Here is a 22,725-nt window from a genome sequence, read left to right as displayed (position 1 = left end):
TGAAATAGGCTGAAACAGCTCATTTGAAAACTTGAAGCCCCCACAGTATTGGATAACATCATTTGCTATACATCGGGTCTAGGCATGAGTCTAGCCTTTCTTATACCATCTGGGGTACATCTCTGATGATATTGTCCGACCACTATTTTCACTTCAGTTGTGATAAGCACTGGATTTGCAAAGGCTGAGAACCAAAACTTGGGAATTCTTTCCTCAGGGCTATTAATAGATCCTCTTCTGTTGCTGTTTTCTGCTAGTGGGCAAATACTTTTTTGTTTTGTTCGGCATTCTCTCAGTGATCCCTCCTTCCCAAACAATATGTTTATGTTTTGTATGCATTTAACTTTGTTTTTTTGAGGTTGTTTTAATTATATGTGTAGGGGGTTGATTTTAATGGTTTTTAAACGTTGACTGCCTTGGTGGCTCCTGGCTCTGGTGTTGTCTGTTTACATGTTTTGATTTAATTATTTTATAATTTAAAATATTTCTGTTAATTTTTAATGTTTTTCATGTTTGCTGCCTTGGAAACCCAGGCCGTTTCCGCACGGGCGGAATATGGCAGCCTGGGGACGGCAAAAACGCCATCCCCAGGCCGCCATTCGCACAGGGGGCACAGCTGCTTTGCAGCCGCGCCGCCCTCGCGCCGCCCACCTGGCGCCAAGCCGGCATTTTCAGAGTGCGCTGGGAAGCGCACTTTTCTGAAAATGCCGGCTGGAAGCCGCTGCCGTGCAAACGGCAGCGGCTTTCCGGCGCTTCCCCCCCCCCACTCCCTGCCTTCACTCACCTGCTCTCCGGCCCTCCGGCACATCACCGGGGCCTGGGGACACGCCCCCTGCTCTGTGACACAGAAGCAGGCGCGCAGGGCAGGGGAGGCGTGTCCCCAGGCCCCGGCAACGCGCCGGAGGGCCAGAGAGCAGGTGAATCGACTGGGCGATGGCGCCCAGCGGTGCCGTCTTCCCGGTTCTTTCTGGGACCGTCCATGCGGACCGTCCCAGCGTCGTCGGGTCGATGTCAGAAACGCCAACCCAAGCCCTTCCGCCTCCATGTGGAAAGGGCCTCCGATTGGATGGAAAAGTGGCATAAAAATGTTTAAAATAAATAAATCTTAGGATGTCCTGTTTCATTTGCCCCTGACATCAGAGGCTAGACGGGTGGCAACCTCAGATAGGGCCTTCTTGGTCGTAGCACCAAAACTTTGGAACTCCCTCCTCAGGAAGATTGTTCTGTTTATCTCCATTATCTTTGAACAGTGAGTGTTTGGCATATCCCTGAAAACTATCACTGGCCTCCCCACTGTTTTTTGATGTTATACCTGTTTATACATTTTAATGAATTTTTTGTTAAATACTTTAAGTTTATTCAATGTTGAAACATTTGAATGTTTAATGTTTGTCACCTTGGAGACCCTGTCTGGGTAGAAAAGCAGCAAAAATGTTTTCACTAAATAAAATAAATAAATTACCTTGTGGGATTGTTGCAAGAGTTAGTATGTACAGCATTATGTGTGCCAAATTGCACAGCTGGGTTAATAAGAGTCAACAAAAATAGGGAAATACCCTCCCTAGTGTTGTTTCTAGACAGGAAAACAGTTTGCAGAGGAAAGCAGAAATTCTTCCTTCCCTTCCACCCCTATTCAAAACCCCTTTGGAGTCTCCTTTTTAAAAGCCATTCTCTGTAGCTGCTGGGGAACCTGGACCCATCTCTTTTACAACTTAGACATGTAGTTTGGTGCTAAGAAGGGTTACATACCCACAAAGCATTATTATTACAATACATTGTGTTATTCTGAACATGGAAAAAACAAAAATTTCCTCTTCTCCCGTGTTATCGAATGTGTACATCCACCTCTTGGCCTTGTAACATCTTTATGCTTAAAAAATAACCCAGCAAATTAAGTATGAATGTCCTTTAGAACTGCATAATTCATAGCACTTGAGAGAGAATGTATTTTCTTTTAAAAAAAATCCCTGCCAAGTAAGCGCTCTGGACTTGCAGATTATTCATTGCTTTTATGTATCACATCGAGTGAACTAAGTTGAATAAGGCTTCTCTCTGTCCTCTTAGATACATTTAAAAGTATCTGTATATCAGATCTGTCCAGAGGGGGAAAAATCATTATTTAAAGAAAGCTGTTAATGTTGCATAATAGAAAAGCATTTGATTTTGTGCCTGTCTGCGAGCATATTTGTTTTGTATGCCAACAAACCACAGAGAGTGTCTCTGAGAACTTTTACTGAACAGACAGTGAATACAATGGCGTCCTAAATATTAATTAGATTTGTGGGATGTATTTGTAGCCTCAATTAAATGCATGGCTTTCTTGAAAAGACCTCTGTTATTAAAATGCAGCCCACCTGTTGGATTTTGAATGGGAGAGGTATGTGCAAAAGTCTTACTGCTTCTTCCATTATGCCTGTCTGCCCCATTCTTGTATGAAAGTAGCAAAGGGAAATTTACAAGAATCCTGCTGGGTAAGTGCTGCTGAGAGAAAAGTGCTCCGACATCTTTTACTTTTTTTTTTTTGCAGGAGAACAGAACAGACAAGTGCAATGATGAAAGGCACATGCATGAGCACACCAGCAGCATGTTCACACCCCAGTGGTATCAAGGAATAAAATGGAACACTAATTCATAATAGGGGTGTTTCAGAAAGAAGCATGAGTCACACTTCTTTTAGCTAGTCACATAAGTGTTCTGTCAGTGTTATGAAAGGGACATGCATGGGTTATCACCAGCTGATAAGGTTAAGATTATACATCAGCATAAAATGGTTAAAGGCTGACTTGAAAACACAAAGGTTTTTGCTAGTTTGAGCACAAGACCCCTCTCAACAGAGAGTCTTTAGAAAAAAAGAAATGTTTCATATATGCATATATGTAACACACATGTTATAAATATACAGCATTTAAAACTGTAAAGATCAGTTGATTATTCTTTTCAAAGTTTACTCTTGAATTAGATCGTATGTACAAAAAATGTCAGAAATATTGACATGCATTGGAATTTGAGTTTTTGTTACTGATTTTGTGGTGCCTTATTTCAACGTGGTTTTGTTTCTTATGCTATAATAATGAATGGTAATATGGTACAAAAGAATCTTCAAAAGAACTGATGGAGAAAACAGACACAGACATGAAATTTCAAAAAATATTAGATACCATAACTACTCTACAACATGAACACTATAGAAAGATGGATAGTATGTTTCCCAAAGCAGAAGAGAAACTAAAAGATGTTAAGAAAGAATTGATTCAATTAAAAAATAGAATCAACCATCGCAGATGTTTCTAGACAATTAAAAAACACAGTAACTAAAGTAATAACATTAGACAATAAGACAGACAATATGGTAAAACATTTAGAAAATATGTTGGAACAGACAGTACTTATGGAACTAAAACAAAAAGAAAATACTCTAAGATGAAGAGGTATCATAGAGAAAAACATGAGGACAAGACAAATAATTACCACCAATCTGGTTATCTTCCTCAACATGAAGGAAGAATATATGGACATGGGAATTGATAGGATATACAGGGTAAATACTAGAATTGTGAAAGATCAGAAACTACCAAGAGATACTATAGTGACATTTGGAAGAAAATCATTAGGGATGATATATTATTAAAGCAATCAAAGGAAAAAATTAATAATAAGTTATAGTTATGAAAGAGAGACCTATACACATATTGAGAAAAAGGAGAGATTACTTCTCATTAACAAAATGGCTCAACAATAACAATATAACATTTAGATGGGGTCAAATAGAGGGTCTTAGTTTTTTCTTTGGATCCTGGAAAATATTTATTAAATTATTTCAAAAAGCATTAGACTTCTTAGAAAAAAATTGCAGCATAACACTATACAAAGTTCTTAAGCTACACAGGACTAAGCACTAAGCATATGCTGAAGATCAGTAAGAAGCCTAAAGATACATACAGAGTTCTATACACTGCCTTTATAATGGTTCAAGCTAGCACTTTGCCCAGCAACAGTCTTCCATAGGAATAGAGTCACAATATCTTGCAACAATCACTATCACAAGTTGCTCCAGACTCCCTGTCTCCTTCCTTGTTGCTGACTCACCTATTTGTTGCCTTGTAGACAAACCCTCTTTTTTACATACCATATGACGCCTTACACTTCTTTTCATCCTGTGTCAATAAAACAGTTGGCTATGGCCAAAATTTTCACCCCCCAGATATGAGTATTGTGTCATTATTATGGTTTGGGGACTTGGAGCAGTACCAGTCTCGACCTCAGGTGGCAAGTACCAGGGTAATACCAAAGTATAAAGGGGAGCATGTTGTTCTTGTTTGATTCAGTAAAAGCTATTGCTCTTGATCAAAGAGTCTTGATTTAATTTCCCTTAATATTTCTTGAGGCTCGAGCATGACAAGGGCCTCCAGTGATAAATCAAGAGGGGTGACTGTGCCTAAAATTGTCCTCCACCAGTCAGAAACCTGAAGATCTGGTAAGGCTCAATAGCCATGGTGGCGAACCTATGGCACTCCAGATGTTCATGGATTACAATTCCCATCAGCCCCTGCCAGCATGGCCAATTAGCCATGCTGGCAGAGGCTGATGGGAATTGTAGTCCATGAACATGTGGAGTGCCATAGGTTCGCCACCACTGCTCTATAGAGTAGGCTACTCGACTCAGTAGAAAAACATAAATTTACCCAGAACTTAAAGGTAATTAGCCTTGCCCTCATTATTAAAAGGTGCAAACCAGCCTCTAGGCACGAGACAAGACATATAGCATACAATGGGGTACCCTAAAATTTTTATAGAGAAATCATGATTGAACCCTCACTACTGTATTACTTCATGAGCCAATCCATAATGGCACCCCGTACAGGAAATGTTGAACTACTTTGGCTTGATAGACCTTTAAGGCCTCAGGAATGTACTTCTGCCCTTTAGAATGGAAAAACTGACTCACTGCTGCAACAATGGTAGAGCAACCTTTAATTGCAGTATTTCTATGATGAACCCATTTGGCATTATATTGGAAATAAATCCCCAAATATTTAAACAATTTCACCCGTTCAGTTACAGTTCATTGTAAAGTCCATCTATGAGGTTTAAACTTATTGGAAAATACCATAATGTTGGTTTTTGAAGTATTAAGGGTTAATGGATTATCTGTGAAATAAGCACTATACGTCTTCAGGAGATGGTTTAGCCCTACTCTTGATCTAGGAAGCAATATCGCAAGCTCAGGCAATTCATGACACAACACATGACATCCTCTCACTACAGCACCTCTATGGAGCTAGCAAGAAAACCAATTTGAGGTCTGTTATAGGACTGCTGGGAAATGTACTTTTGTTTGAAGTAGATTGTGGAGGCATTCAAGACCTGAATCTTCCTTACACTACAGAAATCCAGCTGCTCCTTAAAGACTAACAGTATTAACTCCAGCATGATCTTTCATGGGCCAGAACTTACACCATCAGATGAAATGAAAGAAACATTTTTGCCCTCATTTGTATGTAGATAATACTTTCAGGGTAGGAAGGAGGAGAGGAACTGAGCTAAGAGGTGCATGCTATATAAATCAGCTGTGGTTCTTCTCTATGTTGAGGCACTTGAGGTCAGACGTTCAAGCCTCTTTCATCCTCCTGTGAAGTCACAGGGTTGCCAGGTATGGCCAGCAGGATACTTACCAGGTACGCAGGGGGCTTTGCTGGGGACATCAACAATAACACACTGGTGAATCTCCATGTGCCTGGAAGTGACATCAGTACATCACTAGAGATGCTGTAGCATTTGGCCAAAACTTTATGGTTAACCATCATCAGATTGCCCCCGACATTCCCATTTATTTTTCCCTGCCACCCACCAGGGAGATGACAGTCCTATGTTAAGCTATAAAGAAAATGCAATAAAGTAAGGTAAATGACAAGCTAATTAAGGAAGACGTGTTTTGTAAGTAAAGGATTATTGTGTGATAGAAGATGTTAAGAACAGCTTATTCAATTGTCTAAATGTAGGTCCAATTGTGTGATTAGAAAGGGGAGAGGAGGAATATATCAACTTACTCTCCTTTCTGAATCCAGTTCTAGCACCAGGAATAAAGAACACTCTCTCTGCATCGGAGGCAGTTCTGGTGATTTATGTGTTTTTGTGCTTCCTGATCCAGGAAAGTTGATTGATTGCCAGAGTTTTAAGACTGGCATACGTTAACAGCCTTGTGGACTGGAGGCTTCACTGAAGCAGAGGAAGGGTGTGAAACTGTCCTCTTTCCTACCAATGCAGCTGTTCTGAGTCAAGATACAGGAAGTATGATCTCATTCCTTCCCTCTCCACATTACCTCACTCTAACCCACATTTGTCTAGGTATAATCTTGGAAATCTGTTTTCCCAGGGTTGGTTGAGACTACTGTAGACTGGGTTGGTCAAGTTCCAAGTTGGTGGACTATATGCTGAGTCGGGCACCTCGTATATTTTATCAGTGGACTATATGCTGAGGAAATACCCCATTGAAGTCCCTCCTCTCCCCACACCCCACCCTTCTCAGGCCCCAACCCCAAAATCTCCAGGTATTTTGAAACCTGCAGCTGGCAACCCTTGCTGTAGGGAAAGGAACACGGTAAACATTTACAAATATCTGCACATTCCTTTTACAACTTTAGTGAAAAGGCAAGTTAAATCTTTAAGCTCTGTGATATGTAGCAAAGTAGACTCATGACTAGCTAACTTGTCCTAGGGCTTGTGGTAGTTTATCATTTGTAGATTTGGTAGGGAACGTTTGGTAAACTGCAATCCCCCCCCTTTTTTTCTTTCAGTCCATTAGTTTAACCCCATTAAAAGCATTAGTGTTTGCAGGCAGTCAGTCAAATGAACATTTTTGTAGGTGGGTATTACTGGTTGGTTCATTTGCAAACCTGATATAGAGGACATGCATCTATTTTTATCCTATACATCTTCCAGAAGGTGATCAGAGCAGCCAGTCTTCAGCCAAATAATCTGAAATTAGTCATCAACTGTATATTTTACTTACTGGTGTATCCTGTTCACCACGTTTTATTTAACTACTTTATACTGCTCCTTGAAAAATTTTGTTCTCGGTTTCAGGGTTACATTGTCCCTGAAGGGATCTGGGATAGAAATAACGTATGAAAGCTCTTAAATCTTCTCAAGCTCATCTGCTGCTGTCTCTGACTGCTCATCATAACTTGAATTAATTGAGCACGGAGGGCTGTATATTACTTCTGTTACAGATACCACAGAGACAGGTGAACAACCTAGATAGGTTGTATTAGACATTAGTTATTCCCTAGTACTCAGACACAATGTTCTACTGTTGCTTTGTGATTTTTTTGTTTAAGGTACTGACACAGACAAAGCAACAGGTCTCTCTGCTTCATAATAATTCCTACAGAGAGCAGAAAAAGAAAGTCTGGAGGCCAATCTGTTGCAGTGATTAAGACACTTAACACAATAGACTTAGGTCCAAATCTCTGCTCACCAGTAAAGTTTAGTGGTTGGCCTTGGGCATGTCTCACTGTCTCAACCCTTAATTCTTCACATCACTGACCTGAAGATAAGTGAAATACAAACTTTAAAGCATTTATTCACTAAAACATTCCATAGCAAAGGACAATATATTCTTTTATGTAGACACATTGCAGATTTTGTTTCTTTAAATAGAAATTAACAAGTGGCTGTCTTTCTAACACAACAGTCCTTAGTGTAATTAAACAAATGAGGATAGTGGTCTGATTATGCAGGCTTTTATTTCATATACCGGTATTCTGGAAATGCAATAAAAACATTATTCCCCCTCTTAATTCTTTAGCTAAAAGAACAAATGCAAGTCTAGGGACTCAGCTTCACGTAATGCTGTTTTAAAAAACTGCTTTATTTTTTAATTTTTATTTATTTATTTATATTTTTGATTTATTGGCCACCCTCCCCCAAAGGGCTCAGGGCAGCTTTCAACACAATAAAACTCAACAATATAAATATTATTTAAAATCAACCACAATACAGTCTAAAAAACAGAGTAAAATCCAAAACAATTTAGATGGCAATAAAAATCTTTACACAAAAATCTTTACACAAAAATCTTTACACAAAAGGCAATTTATTTATTCATTGCTATATTTATACTCTGCTTAAAAAAACTGTTCAAAGAAGCTTGAACATATACACAAATAAAATTTCCATAAATAATTAAAATGAATTTTATTTATATGTTTAAATTGGGCAAATAAATGTACTACCGGTATATAGATTGGACAGTTTTTATTTTCTTGTTCCCCAATATACAATGAGGTTCAGATACACAATGTGGCTGTGAGAGATTTCCATTGCCAAGAGCAAGGGGGCAGGAGGTTTCTTCTCCCTTCAGAACTGACAGCAGTTGTCAGCACTATGACGGTTTAGTTGAAGCTGCTGGGATTTCCACTGCTATGGGCAAGGGGATGAGAATTTACATGCCTTCAGAACTGATAGCAGTTGTCACTGCTATGACGGTTTTAGTTGGCTGTGACAGCTGATGAAGGTCATCCATGAGCTAAGATTAATAAAGTGTTATTAAATATGAATATAGAAAGTGTTGTAAGGAGAGACATCTGCTTTCAGGATGGCTTCTCAACTCCCAGGTTTCTGTTCACTGTTTTAATCTGGTGACGTGGCAACTCAACATCCTGTTTCTGAAAGAAATATTTAAAACGAAATGACAAAAATAATCATTAAAATAAGCAGTAAGTATTTAACAGAATTAAAAAATATATTAAAAAGTAATGAGGCATCGTTGCTTCTGCTACTTGTCCTCTTGTATATGTGTATGTGTGTTTTAATGTACCCCAGAATGCTAGTATGTGTTCCTTCATGGGTCTGTAGAGTTACTAGAAGAGATGACTATTGTATCTCTAATCTAGCAAGACTTTGTAAGATCGTATTAATGTTTAAGAAAACTTTGTTAACTGTTTGATTCTAAGTGCTAAACTCTTGGCTCCTCTGAAGGATGTCACTACATGGAAAGGGAGTCTGTTTCTACCAGTTCCTCTTTTCACTTCAGAGGTGATTCTCCCATGCTGTCCCTGGGAGTCCCCTCTCCCCCAGAAATAGCAGGGGAACATTTAGAACTGCAGCAGGATGTGGAAGAGGACAAAGCCATGCTATTCTGATACTGTGTCCATAGTAATCCACAAGAGGATTCAAGTCAGTAGCTGTAAAATTATAAAAAGTCATACTTTTTTTGCTTTAATCCAACCTTTTCCCCAAGAGCTATCATAGTGGGTATATGTGCTTATCTCCAGTCCATTTTATCCACACAGAAACCTGCAAGGTAGGTCAGGCTGAGCAAGTATGTCTGGGCCAGGATCACTTATTGATTATCAAGTACTGAAAACACCTCATGGACAGAGCACCAAGTTGGTAAAGAATACAGTTAGGTGAATCTACTAGACAGAAAAAGTACTACAGACACTACCTTGGAACTGAAATGACCACAACTTTACTAGTTACAGTTGGCAGAGTTTTGATGCAGCATAGGGATGCAGATCCTGGCATGGGTTGACCTGCCTGCCAATTGATGGGCACACAACATGCCAGCCCACCTGCAACGGGATACTGTTGGAGGGAAGAATGTGGGATTCCACATGGACCCATGCCGTTGAAAGGTTTCCTTTGTAACATGAAAATGGGATCCGCTGACAGCCTCTAAGCTGGGTATGTCTCCTGCAAGCCCTCACCCTAAAATCTCAACAGTTGGAGAAATGAGCATGGAGGTCATGTTTCTCCTCAAGATGGATCCATCCCAATGCTAATACTGCCACAAGAGGTGGGTGAGGAATCTGCTTGGCTCTTGTCAAACCTGCAGTTCATTATAACCCCATGTAGCCACATGTCATGTCCCATTACAAGAGGTGGAAACCATCTGAACAGAAGACCACCTTCTGCCAGGAGATGTCCAAGTGTAAAATGAGGCAACCCCCATGATTTTCACATTAATGACCTTCTTCCTGTCCACATAAACCTCTGGGCAAGAGGCAGCATCCCAAGAATTCCTGTCTAGTGCATCAGACCAGAAATCTATGTGTCGAGAGGTGAACAAATAAGATCAGCAAGCTGACTTAGGGCACCCATGCTGAGTCAAAACACTTGAGAGCAGATGCAATGAAGAAACATGGGCATGTGAGCTCCAAAACATCCCTTTCATGCAGATTTAGATGATGTGTGGTACACTATTCAGACCCAGGTCTTTACCCAACCAGAAAATGTTGTGTACTCTGGCTTAGTGACCAATGCTAGGCCTACAGATCCAAACAGACTTTGGATAAGGTACTGAAATTACAAAAGGAGATATTCCGCAACCAACCTCAAGTATGGACAAATATAAGCTTTATGCCATTAAAGGTTAAACTGGAACTGGACAAATATAAGTTTTGTAAGCATGTGACTTCCACCCAGAGACATAGCTATATGTGGGCAGGGAGTGCACCCCCCTGACCTTGCACCCTTCCCCCTCGCCCTGTCCCGCCTTGCCAGGCCTGGCCCCACCCCACCAGCCTGGCCCATTTTCAACTGGCAGAAAACTGTTTTCAGCTAGCAGAAAGCTGTTTTCAGCTGGCAAAAAGGTAAGTGGGGGGCAGGGCCATAGGGGGGCAGGGGGGCATCCGGGCACCATTTTGTCTTGGGCACCATTTTCTCCCCCTACACCCCTGCTTCTACCTGTTGATTGCTTGGATGTGGGTGAGAGGAATCCCAGGCGGAAGTAGTCATTCCAGTTCTAAAGAAGTGGACCCCAAATTCCTCCAGTGGGAGCCCCAGTGCTACCAGACTGACCCTGAGGATGCTGGTAAATTGATATCTACTGAGTGGGAAGTGGACTCCACCACAAATACTTCTGAGATTTGAAACAAAGATCTCCTGTTTGCTAGATAAATGCTTTAACAAATTAAGCCACAAGGCCAACGTTGCAGTGTAGCACAGCAGGGCATCTTTCAGTTTTGTCTGGGTGGACCAGAGGGAAGATTCCCTCCCCACAGTTCACCTTCTTAAATTCTGTCATCAGCCATACCAGGCTAGTGCCTAGTTGACTGGCATGGGGAGTGAGATTTAAAGGGCCTATGATACCTTGGATGCCCCATTGGAGGCTCAGTTAGCAGCTGATGGCCTCCCACCATGCATTGTTCTCTACCTCCCTGGACCAGCAACAGGGTCCCAGGAAAGTATGGGTCCTGAGATTTTTATTCAATAGAATATTCTTTCCCTATAAAAGAAAGAATGGAATCTGGTCAACAGACTGTTAGGTAGTATATACAAACCAGGTTCTGAAACCTAATACAAAGGAAGATAACTTTGAATCTGCCAACTGAGATATGGTAGAGACATTCAGAATGAGGTAGGCCACTTCATGTCATGTGAAATGGTCTGGATTAACAAAATTCTCAGAATTCTTGCCAACAATGTCCTATTAATATAATGTGACTGAGGAAGGAATTGCAGCAACCCAGCCAAGAGGGAAAAGGGTGGGTGAGAGGGACAGACTAGTGTTCTGAGTTTCAGGGCAATTCCAAACTCTCCCCACCTTGGCTGATTCCAGGAAGAAGAGTGTGACTGTTGATTGCTGCAAGAACCATTGCTGGAAGAAGAAGAAGAAGAAGAAGAAGAAGAAGAAGAAGAAGAAGAAGAAGAAGAAGAAGAAGAAGAAGAAGAAGAAGAAGAAGAAGAAGAAGAAGAAGAAGAAGAAGAAGAAGAAGAAGAAGAAGAGGAGGAGGAGTTTGGATTTATATCCCCCCTTTCTCTCCTGCAGGAGACTCAAATGGGCTTACAATCTCCTTGCCCTTCCCCCCACACAACAAACACCCTGTGAGGTAGGTGGGGCTGAGAGAGCTCCAAGAAGCTGTGACTAGCCGAAGGTCACCCAGCTGGCATGTGTGGGAGTGTACAGGCTAATCTGAATTCCCCAGATAAGCCTCCACAGCTCAGGCGGCAGAGCTGGGAATCAAACCTGGTTCCTCCAGATTAGATACACAAGCTCTTAACCTCCTATGCCACTGCTGCTCCTTCAAATGGACCATTGAATTCTTAGGGTCAGAACCCAGGGGTATAAATCTGTGTTGCTCAGTGTGACGGATTAGGGTCTTATGGGGTTAATTTGCAATGGTGCAGTTAGCCAGACCAAAGCACCACAGTAACAGACAGAGCACAACCTGATTGACTAAACTGTAATGCTTTAGCTGGTAGCCACAGATAGGGTGCGCTGTCTGCTATAAAATCAAGAAGAAGCCTGTCAGAAAGGTCATGGTGGGAATTGAGTCTGAGTGAAGACATATGCAGATTCAGAAGTGAGACACAGATCATGTCAGCTCACAGTCCCTTCAGTCTGGAGATTGTGTTTAGTGGCAGTGAGGCTAGGGAGAGACAGGGGGAGGAAGGCTACCTGGCCAGATTCCTCTAATCTCAGGCTGTCAGGGAGAAACAGTGGGTGTTACAGGCTAGATAGCCTGGATCTCTGGTATAGGGAAACTTCATGTGGTGGGGGCCCTCCTAAAGTCAGTGACCATTCCCTTTTGGTGATAAAGGGTGGGTGAACTAGGAGTGTGCTTGACTGCGGGTGGAAAGTTTTCCCTCAAGAGGTACCTGTGGGTGAATAAGTCTATTCTGAAAACTGCTGTAACATCTGAGAAAGAAACATCTACCTGTGAAACCTAAATGATTTTGAAACCTCTCTGTTCCATCTGAGAACCAGTCTGTAAATAAAATTTAGTTTTGTTTTAAATTTTAACCAGTACCAGGGTGTGACAGATTATCACAAAGGGGTAGTGCCTGTACAATTGAAACTTCATCCCCCATAAACAGAGTTTCCCTCCTTTTTTCCTGAAGGCTCTGTTTTCTCCTCAGAGTGAGAAGGGGGGTTGGTGCACTCAGGCACATTCAGCAAAACTGCATGGCTGTTGCAAAGGATCTCCAAATAATGATTTATCAGACAATTCTCTTCAAACAAATACAGCAAAGGTTTAAACTACTGTACTCTGTGCAGCAAAGAACTAGGGATATTTCATTGCATGTCCTTGTGAGATCTGCATTCAACAAGAGGAAATCTGCAAGTCTATGTCATTGTTGAAAGCTGATCATTGGCTGCAGGCTGCATGATTTCCTCCCCTAAAAGAAAGCTGGTGAAGGTGGTGCATGAATCCGCAGAGGCTTTGTGAGCTCAAAATAAATAAATGCTGCTTTAATCTTCAGCTGTGGGATGAAGCATTTCATCATGTAATCAAGTTGTGTCATTAAGCTGTAAATGTAAGGGGAAGGTAATAATAGTTTACATGTTTGCCAGCATTTTCATTTTTAGAGCACTGACTGATACATCCCCAACAGCAGGCACTCAGCTAGTACTAAAGGCAGAACATATCATGATCTCTACAACTACCAGAGGCTTTGCTTTTTCATTAGAAAATAGAGGGTCCAGAAGGCATCCAGGATGGGATAATTAGAATATTTCATACAAAAGATATGACAAAAAAGAGAGCCCATGTTATATTATGTGACCTTTAGGCTTCAGATCTTTAGTTTTCTACATTGCTTGGCAGCAAAACCAAACCTGGATTATCAGTGACTCTCTGATAAGACTATCTATATGATACATGAGATTGCAAACATGGATTGGTCTATTTTCACTACATTTTTTTATTAGCTCCTTATAATTTATGTGTACAATGCTTTGTGAAGCAGCTGTTAAGAAGAGAGTAAATAATTTACCTTACACTGTATAGTTGTGGTTTCTATGATATCCAGGTATAACCCCAGGAAATCATGCCAAGTTTTGTCATTGGATCCATATAAATATGATTTTTTCAGAGTTATAACGTGTATTTACATTAATATTTATTAGGATGCCACACAAATACCACAACTTGAAAAGATCCATAACAAGCCAGGAAAGTTGGAACATTATTTTAGTTGTATGGGTAGCATTCTTTCTGGGACAGAGGAAAAGAGAAGGATCCCTTCCCTGCCATTCTGTCTCCACGGTAGGATAGCCCAAAACTATAAATCTTCAACCACATATAAAACCAGGGGAATGGACAACAGGAGTACACCGCCCAGAGCCCTTCAGGGATGGGCGGTTTAAAATCTAATATATAAAATAAAAATAAATAAATGAAATAGATGAAACTAGTTTTCTACCAATAAAGCCCTTAAAATGACATCTTCAATTAAACTGGTAAGTATAGTCATTTCTGCCTTTCAGAGAGTTCTGCCTTTGCTCACTGTTTCTGATAAATTTGGGTTTACTAATGACAAAGTCACTTCAGACAGGTGTTATAAGGTGCTGTAGCCCAATCCTAGCAAGGTCATATGGAGCCAGATAACAGGGCTGAGAAGTCCCCCCCCACCGCCCTTTCTGCTGGCAAAAGAAAGGTGGGAGGGAAACTACAAGTTCTTTCTCCACTCCTTCCCCCTGCAAAGGGCTCCCTCATAGGATGTCTGCTATCCAGAGCCATCCAATTATCCTGCCCTCTATGCTGTGTACAAGCATGGTCACTTCCTTGGCTCATGTAGATACACTTTTCGCTACTAAGGTCTTAAGGTGGCATTTAAAGCCCTAAATGCAAAGTGCTTTCTGAAGGGGTGTCTGCATCCATATGAACCTGCCCAAGCACTGAGGTCAAGGAGGGTCTTATCTGGTGGTCTTTTCCCCCTGCTGACGGGGTAGGGAGTACACAGGAGGGCTTTCTCCATAGCTGGCCTCAGCCTATGGGACAGCCTGTCCATAGAAATTCATCAAGTGCCTACCCTTCATGAGTTTCAGCATCTGGTGAAGACTTCCTGCTTCACCAAAGCCTTTGACAGCAGTGTTTTTATTTTTTTTTCCAAATCAGTCGGGGGGGGGGGCAGAATCTACCTAACATAATCTAGATTTGTGTAATTATTTTGCTTTTTCAACTGGAAAGGTAGTTCAAAATGCGTTATACTTTAAAACATTCCTATGCACAGAAGAAACAAAACACGAATAAAAATGAACAAATTTTAAATAATACCAGTCTGAAAATGTTTTAGTTAACCGTAGAAATGCATGTCTTTGTCTACATGAGCCAAAGAAGCAGAGGCATTTTTTTTTGGGGGGGGGGGGAATGGCGCACACAGACAATTCCTTCTTTGATCCCCCGTGACCCCCCTGGCCCAGAGGTGGGACTTGGGGGAGGCATCCCACCCCCAGGTTCCCTACAGCCTGGCGTCTGTCCTTCCTAGAGCCAAGCCTTGCCCCCAAGCCCCGCCCCTGGCTTCCATGCTTTTAAAAGCATATCCCTGGAGGCTGGCTCAGCTCCTGCTCTCTCCTCTGCCTCTGGGGAGGGCAGAAGCCCAGCTGCAGGACAGAAGGGGGCAAAGCACCGCCCTCCTCCACACATCCCCAGGGCCTGGGGAAGGCAGAAGCTGGCTGGCAGGGAGGCTGGGAGAAAGGTGGGATGCGGTGGTGGGGGTGCATACACTGGTTCATCATGTGGGGGGGTGTCTGGCACCCCCTCACATGACCGAAATGTGTGCGCCTGTGGACATGGGGATACCCATGTCCCTAGGCCGGTATGCTCCTGCATGGAAGTGGCCATGCTTGTAGACAACATAAAGGAGCAAGGGACCTCAGGAAGAGAAATGCTGGAAGGAAGGACCCATGGTCACATCCTTTAAGGTATCTAGTAAAATGGAAGAAATATGATATGGTGGAAGCATCCTTCCTTGTATGATTAGGAACAACTTTGGTCACATATGGGAATTTGAGTTTATATTTCATTTTGTATCCTTTACTCCCCCGCCTTTCCTTGCCTGGAAGTCGGAATGAATCCAAATAAGAAATAAAAGAACACACAGCAAGACTGTCACTGCATCCCAATAATGAAATATTTCGATTTCTTGACTCCATGTTTCAACACAACTTGGCAATTAAGTTTGTGGCAGGTGAATATAAAATGCTGTCAATCTGATAAGAAGCTGCAGACATGTTCCACAAGATTCAGCGCAATGAAGAATTAGCCCATTTTGGACTGAATTACTGACTACATGTAATTTTCCCTGCCTCGGTTTTGTACTATTTCTGTACATTGAAATATTTAATTGAATCAGCAATCATTAAACACATTCTGGTTGGCAATCATAATTTAAGTTAAAGAACAATGTCATCTGAAAGCTTCAAAGTTACAAAATAAGGAGACTCCACTCTTCTGACTTCTATATTTTGTATGTGTGTATGAAGTTCCATCGAGTCACAGACAATTTACAATGACCCACCACCCCCCAAGTCAAATTAGAAGCCAAGGCTCTGTCTCTGGCTGGAGTGATCCAACCACCACCGTGCCTCTTCCAGGAGCCTAACTCATGAGTAAGCTGCTTGGCCTATGGCCTGAGGGAGACTGAGCATCTTGCTTGGGTTCCAGGAAGCAGCACAGTGGCAGCTGGAGTGCTCCAGCCGCCACATCTCTTCCCGGAACCCAACTCGTGAACAAGCAGCCTACCACAGGCCCACAGGTGCCCCTTAGCACTGCCCTGCCAGGCTGCCTAGAACCGCCGCTGGCTCAGGTAAGTGGGGCAGGGCTCCATATGGAATAGCATGGGATTTCATCTCTGAGTCCCATTTGGCCCCCATACGCCTCTGCTTGGAGGTCTCCTTTCCAAGTACTGAACCTGCTTCGCTTCAGAGATCTGATGAGATTGGGCTATACTATGTCATCTTCCCTCCCGACTTTTACATCAGGCATATATAAACTGAATTTACATTCCTAATTCAGACTGTCACAAAATATGTATTTAAGGTGATACATTAGATAAATCATAACATGATTAAGGGATTAGAGAATCTTTCCTATGAAGAACTGTTGAAGAGGCTTTGGGGGGGGGGGTCATAATTTTTGTAATTTTGGATTTGCGTTACCATTCTGGAGAAACACAGTACCAACCTGAAACAGCACTATTTGTGCATATTTTTATCTTGGCAACTTCAGAATGCATATCCCTATTGCAGATATTCCCCCCTTTTGTTAACAATATAGGATTAACCAATCATGTTGACATTGAGCAGAATGTGTGATCCAGGACATGGTGCAGGAAGTCAGTGTGGTTGAGTCAATACAGAACAGCGACCACAATGCAAAAATATGAGAGGTGGCTTCTGCCTATGTAGTTTAACAGGAAAATATTGTGAAATAATATATATTGGGGTGTCAAGGGCAAGGCTAACAAGGATGATTGACGGACTGGAGTAACTTCCTTATAAGGAGAGGCAGCATTTGGGACTCTTTAATTTGGAGAGGAGACGTCTGAGGAGGTCTACAAAATTATGCACGGAGTAGAAAATGTTGACAGAGAATTTTTTCTCTCTTTCTCACAGTACTAGAACCAGGGGGCATACATTGAAAATACTGGGGAGAAGAATTAGGACTAATAAAAGGAAACATTTCTTCATGCAATGTGTGATTGGTATTTGGAATATGCTGCCACAGGAGGTGGTGATGGCCACTAACTTGGATAACTTTAAAAGGAGTTTGGACAGATTTATGGAGGAGAAGTCGTTCTATTGCTCCCAATCTTGATCCTCCTTGATCTGAGATTGCAAATGCTTTAGCAGACTGGGTGCTCTGGAGCAGTAGCAGCAGAAGACCATTGCTTTCACATCCTGCATGTGAGCTCCCAAAGGCATCTGGTGAGCCACTGCAAGTAGCAGAGTACCGGACTGGATGGACAGAGAATGGACTGGGGAAGCCCTGAGGGTGTGGGAAATAGCTACCCAGGGTGACCACCTGCTCACCTGGCTGCGACAGTCCAAGGCCAACCAAGAGCGCCCCCCAGTGATGCTGCAGGCAGTGACAGCGAGCAACTTGTGCCCCGCGTCAACCAGGGAGGCCCCCCTCCCAGCACATAGGGACTTGGCTTCCTGGACCGGTAGCGACTGGCTTGCATTACCCGCCTGACTTTGGCAGGATGGTGGGTTCCAGCCAGGCCGTGGGTCGCACTCCTTTGGGATCAGGGCCGCTGCTGTGGCTGCGGCCTTGGGTGCTCCCATAGCCGGGGTGCAGGCGGCGGGCCGAAGGTGGTCCTCGGCCTGCAGGGGGCTCTGGGCGCCCCTTCCTGGCACATTAACTTGTCCTTTTCTTTTCTCAGTCCCACTAGGAGGCGCAGGGTAGCAGGTGTGGATTGTGCATTGTGCATTGTGCATTGGACATCTCACTGTGCAGCCACCTCCGCACGACAAGCTGCTCGGCTTGGGTGCAGTTTCCCTCCTCCTTCCCAGTGCTACCATCCTCTGCTTGCAGTTGCTGGAAAGACATGCCTGGCGCAGGGCCTGGGCCCCTGGTCGGGGTTGATGTGGCCAGGAGGAGGATCGACCGGGCTGTGTCCCGGTTTGTACTGGCGGGTAGCAGCCTTGCCTTCTACGGGGATCATCTAGACACCAGCAGTTTATGCTAACAAGGAAGCAGGCTGATTATGTATGCACCATGATCTCAACACTGCATATTTCTTCATTCCAACTTCCTGGAAACAGGCAAATTTACAGTTTGTTGAAGCTATAAAGAACAAAGAGGAGAAAGAGAGGAGTAAACTAACTGACTGGTACATAAAATTAACTTCAGAACACTGAAATGGATACACAGACAATATTACTGCCTTTGGCTTCCTCCAAATAGGAGAGAGATCAACATTCTACTAGCTTCTATTTTGACAAATGTTATGAAGTACACACGCAAATTTCAAACAATGAAATCACTCCCTTGATTAGGAATGTAATAAACACCATTGCCCACTGCTTCTGGTAACTGCTGTTTAGCAGATTCCATAACAACTCTGTGGCAAACACCCACTCTGAAAGCCAGATGCAGTCAGGTCCATGTGGCTTATTCAGATTATTGTTCTTGGCTTTCATTTGTATTTAAGATTTCAGCTCTCAGAGCTGCAAAGTAAATATTGCCATTGTGAACCAAATACACCTATTACAATACTGTTTTACACTCTACCTTTCTCAAGCAGTGGGAACATCAGAGAAGCTTCAGATTTTCTTTGATGAACAGATACCTAGTTTCCATCCTTAACAGGGGTCACATCTGCATGCTTAATAAGGCTTAATAATCTTGCATTTAATCTCAAACTCCAAAATATTCTTGTGACTGGTTTAAAAATGTATATATTATTCCACTGAAATATTTTCCACTAATCACAGTTTATATTCATTCTAGTTTTAAAAATTTGACACAAATATACTAAGCATAAGCATTTTTATTGTCATTGTGCACGCACAACGAAATTTACAGCAGCATTCCTCGATGCACACAATTTCAGACTCATACATCATCCTCACTTTCCCCTTCCTCCACAGCCCCAAACACATCAATACGAAGCCGCGGAGTTTAGCATAGCCACAGCTCTAGAGTAGAAGCTGTCTCTAAGCCTCTTTGTTCTAGTTTTGAGAGACCTGTAACGTCTGCCAGATGGTAACAGTTCAAAAAGAGAGTGTGCTGGATGAGACGGGTCCCTCAGAATACTTTGGGCTTTTTTTAGGCTTCGGGAATTATAGACTTCTTCCAAGGAGGGGAGAGGGCAGCCGATGATCCTTTGTGCAGTAGTGATCACCCTTTGGAGCGCCTTCCTGTCTGCCACTGTGCAACTGGAGAACCATACACAGATGCAGTAGGTTAAGACACTCTCTATAGCACAGCGGTAAAAGGACACCAGGAGTTTTCCATCCAGTTGTTGTTTCCTTAAAAGTCTCAGATAGTACAGTCTTTGCTGGGCCTTCTTAACCACCGCAGCAGTCTGTACGCCCCAGGTCAAGTCCTCTTTAATCATGACGCCCAGAAATTTAAAACTAGCCACCCACTCTACTTGATCTCCATTTATAGTCAAGGGCTGAATTTCTGAGCTATTCCTTCTGTAGTCCACTATGAGCTCCTTTGTCTTGTTAGTATTAAGAACCAGGTTATTTTCCCTGCACCATGAGAGCAGTCGGTCCACCTCACTCCGATAGGCAGACTCATATATGACCTCATTCAAATCTCAGGTGCGATCTGGGAGGGAGCCAATAAATATTTTTACAGATGCTGGTTCCTGTGAAGATGCTAATGCATCTTACACTCTCTTCAAGGAATAAACACAATCTGCATTAAAATCTTAACAATTCAGAGACCAAACAGATACTGAAATGAAAGAAAGACAATAAGAACAATAGAAAAGACAATGAATCTCATCTAAAATACAACTCTAAATATCTAAGAGCCAGCATGTCTATATAAACAACATTCTAAAATACTGTAAACAAATTCTAATAAACAAAATATATTAATAAAAGGAAGTCATATGGGGTCTTTGTATCTAAATATCAAATTCTTTACTTCTTATACATTGAAATGTGTATCAAATATGTATCTGTAGGCTCCAATCCAGTACATAAAGACAAAGGTTGCCAGCATTGAAAATGGTGCCCAAAAAAGACCTGGCAACCATAATGTGGGATGTAAATATAGCACTGATGACAATTGAAACAACTTGCATCAAATAAACCAATCAGCTCATATACAGTATGCAAGGACAAAGGTAAGGGGGGGTTCTCGGGTTCACCCCCCCATTGCACGTCTGAAGCTCCGCCCCCGCTTTGTGGGTTTTTTGAATGTTGAAGTGTTTTTTCGGGTTTTGGCCTGCAGGGGGCGCAGGTTTTAGGCTAGAGGCACTAAAATTTCAGACTATCGTCAGGAGACACTCGTGATGATACCAGCCAAGTTTGGTGAAGTTTGGTTCAGAGGGTTCAAAGTTATGGACCCCCAAAAGAGGTGTCCCATTCCCCATGGTTTCCAATGGGAGCTAATAGTAGATGGGGCTACCCTTTTGAGAGTCCATATCTTTGGACCCCCTGAATCAAACTTCACTAAACCTAGGTGGTATCATCAGGATAGTCTCCTGCTGATACCAGCCAGGCTTTGTGAAGTTTGGTCCAGAGGGACCAAAGCTATGGACTCCCAAAGGAGGTGCCCCATCCCCCATTGTTTCCAATAGAAGATGGGGGCTACACCTTTGAAGGTCCATAACTTTCGATCCCCTGAACCAAACTTTACTAAACCTGGGTGGTATCAGCAGAAGAGTCTCCTAAAGATACCATGACAGTTTGGTGCTGCTAGCTTAACAATTGTACCCCTGACAGCAGGTACCCCCCCAAATTTCCCTAGATTCTTTTTTTAAATCCACCCCTTTTGGCATGGATATAAAGGGAGAATCTGAGGTCTCCAGCTTAAACATTGAAAGTGATGCTGGTTCAGGGTGGGGGAGAATCCACCCCAAAACAGCATACCTTTTAATGTTGTTTCAACTGGGGACCCCAGATTCTCCCTTTAAGACGGATTTAAAAGAAGAATCTGGGCTCCCTAGTTTAACACCATCAAAAGTGATGCTGTTGGAGTGGATTCCAGCATCTCAGTGGCCGCCCTTGGGGGGAGGGTGGCACAAAACTCAGATTTTACACTGGGCTCCATTTTCCTTAGCTGTGCCTCAGCCCGAAGGGGAGGGCAGATGGGACTGCCAGCTGCCAGCTGGGAGCCCAGCTGGTGGGGGGAGCAGGGTCTACCATCCCATGCCTCAGAGAGCTGCTTTTATAAGCACCAAAGCTGGGGGCGGGGCTTGGGGAAGTGTGGCCACGCCCCAGGGGTGGGTGGGGGTGGCCCTGCCCCCAAACCCCCATAAAAAATCTATACCTACATCCCTGACAGCATGGCTGTAGTGGTCATAAGAGAACTGGGCATTGAAATGCCTAAACCCAAGATAAACCAACCATCAAAACCAAAGTGGAAAATTAGACTGGAACAGAAGATCAAAAAACTAAGATCAGATGCCAGTAACCTGAAAAATATGAAGGAACAAACATTAAAAAATGGCAAGATCTTGAAAGAACTAATTAGAAGGTACTGACTAGACATTAGAACAATTGAAGAAGCACTGGAGATCAGCAAACAACAAATAACAGCCACAGCAAGAAAAATTGAAAAATATGAAGCAAGAAACATCCAGTACAGACAAAATCAGCAATTTCAATCAGACCAAAGGCATGTCTACCAAAGCCTTAACACAAAGATCAATGTTGAAAGCAAAAAACCACAGAAAAATGCAACACTTCAGTCTTGGAAAGATCTATGGGAAAACGGGAGGGATTTCAATAGGAAGGCGCAGTGGATAAAAGGTTTTGAGAAAGATGTTGGCCAAAAACAAATGCAAGAGCTGGAAATAACAACTGATATAATAAAACATCGAAGCAAGAATGTGAAAAACTGGACAGCACCAGGACATGATCAATTGCATGACTTCTGGCTCAAATACCTAACCAGTTTGCACCCAACAATGGCCAACAGTTCAATGAAACCATGCAAAAGGGTGAAATCGATGAATGGCTAACAACTGGGAAGACATACTTGATTCAGAAAGATCCAGCCAAAGGAACAACACCCAGAAACTACAGGCCAATAACATGTTTGCCCACGATGCTCAAAGTGCTCAGAGGCATAGTAGCTGGGGTGCTGTGTGGACTGGGGTGCTGTGTGGTTTCCGGGCTGTATGGCCGTGTTCTAGCAGCATTCTCTCCTGACGTTTTGCCTGCATCTGTGGCTGGCATCTTCAGAGGATCTGAAGAACATCATGGACTACTTGGGAGAAAATAACATCCTGCCAGTGGAGCAAAAAGAGAACAAAAGAAGGAGCAGGGTACAAAAGATTAACTCCTGATAGACAAAATGATAATGG

The sequence above is a fragment of the Sphaerodactylus townsendi genome, linkage group LG02 (assembly GCF_021028975.2).
Source record: "Sphaerodactylus townsendi isolate TG3544 linkage group LG02, MPM_Stown_v2.3, whole genome shotgun sequence".
Taxonomy (NCBI): domain Eukaryota; kingdom Metazoa; phylum Chordata; class Lepidosauria; order Squamata; family Sphaerodactylidae; genus Sphaerodactylus; species Sphaerodactylus townsendi.
The sequence above is the reverse complement of the archived record's forward strand: the minus strand, read 5'-3'. Positions refer to the sequence as shown.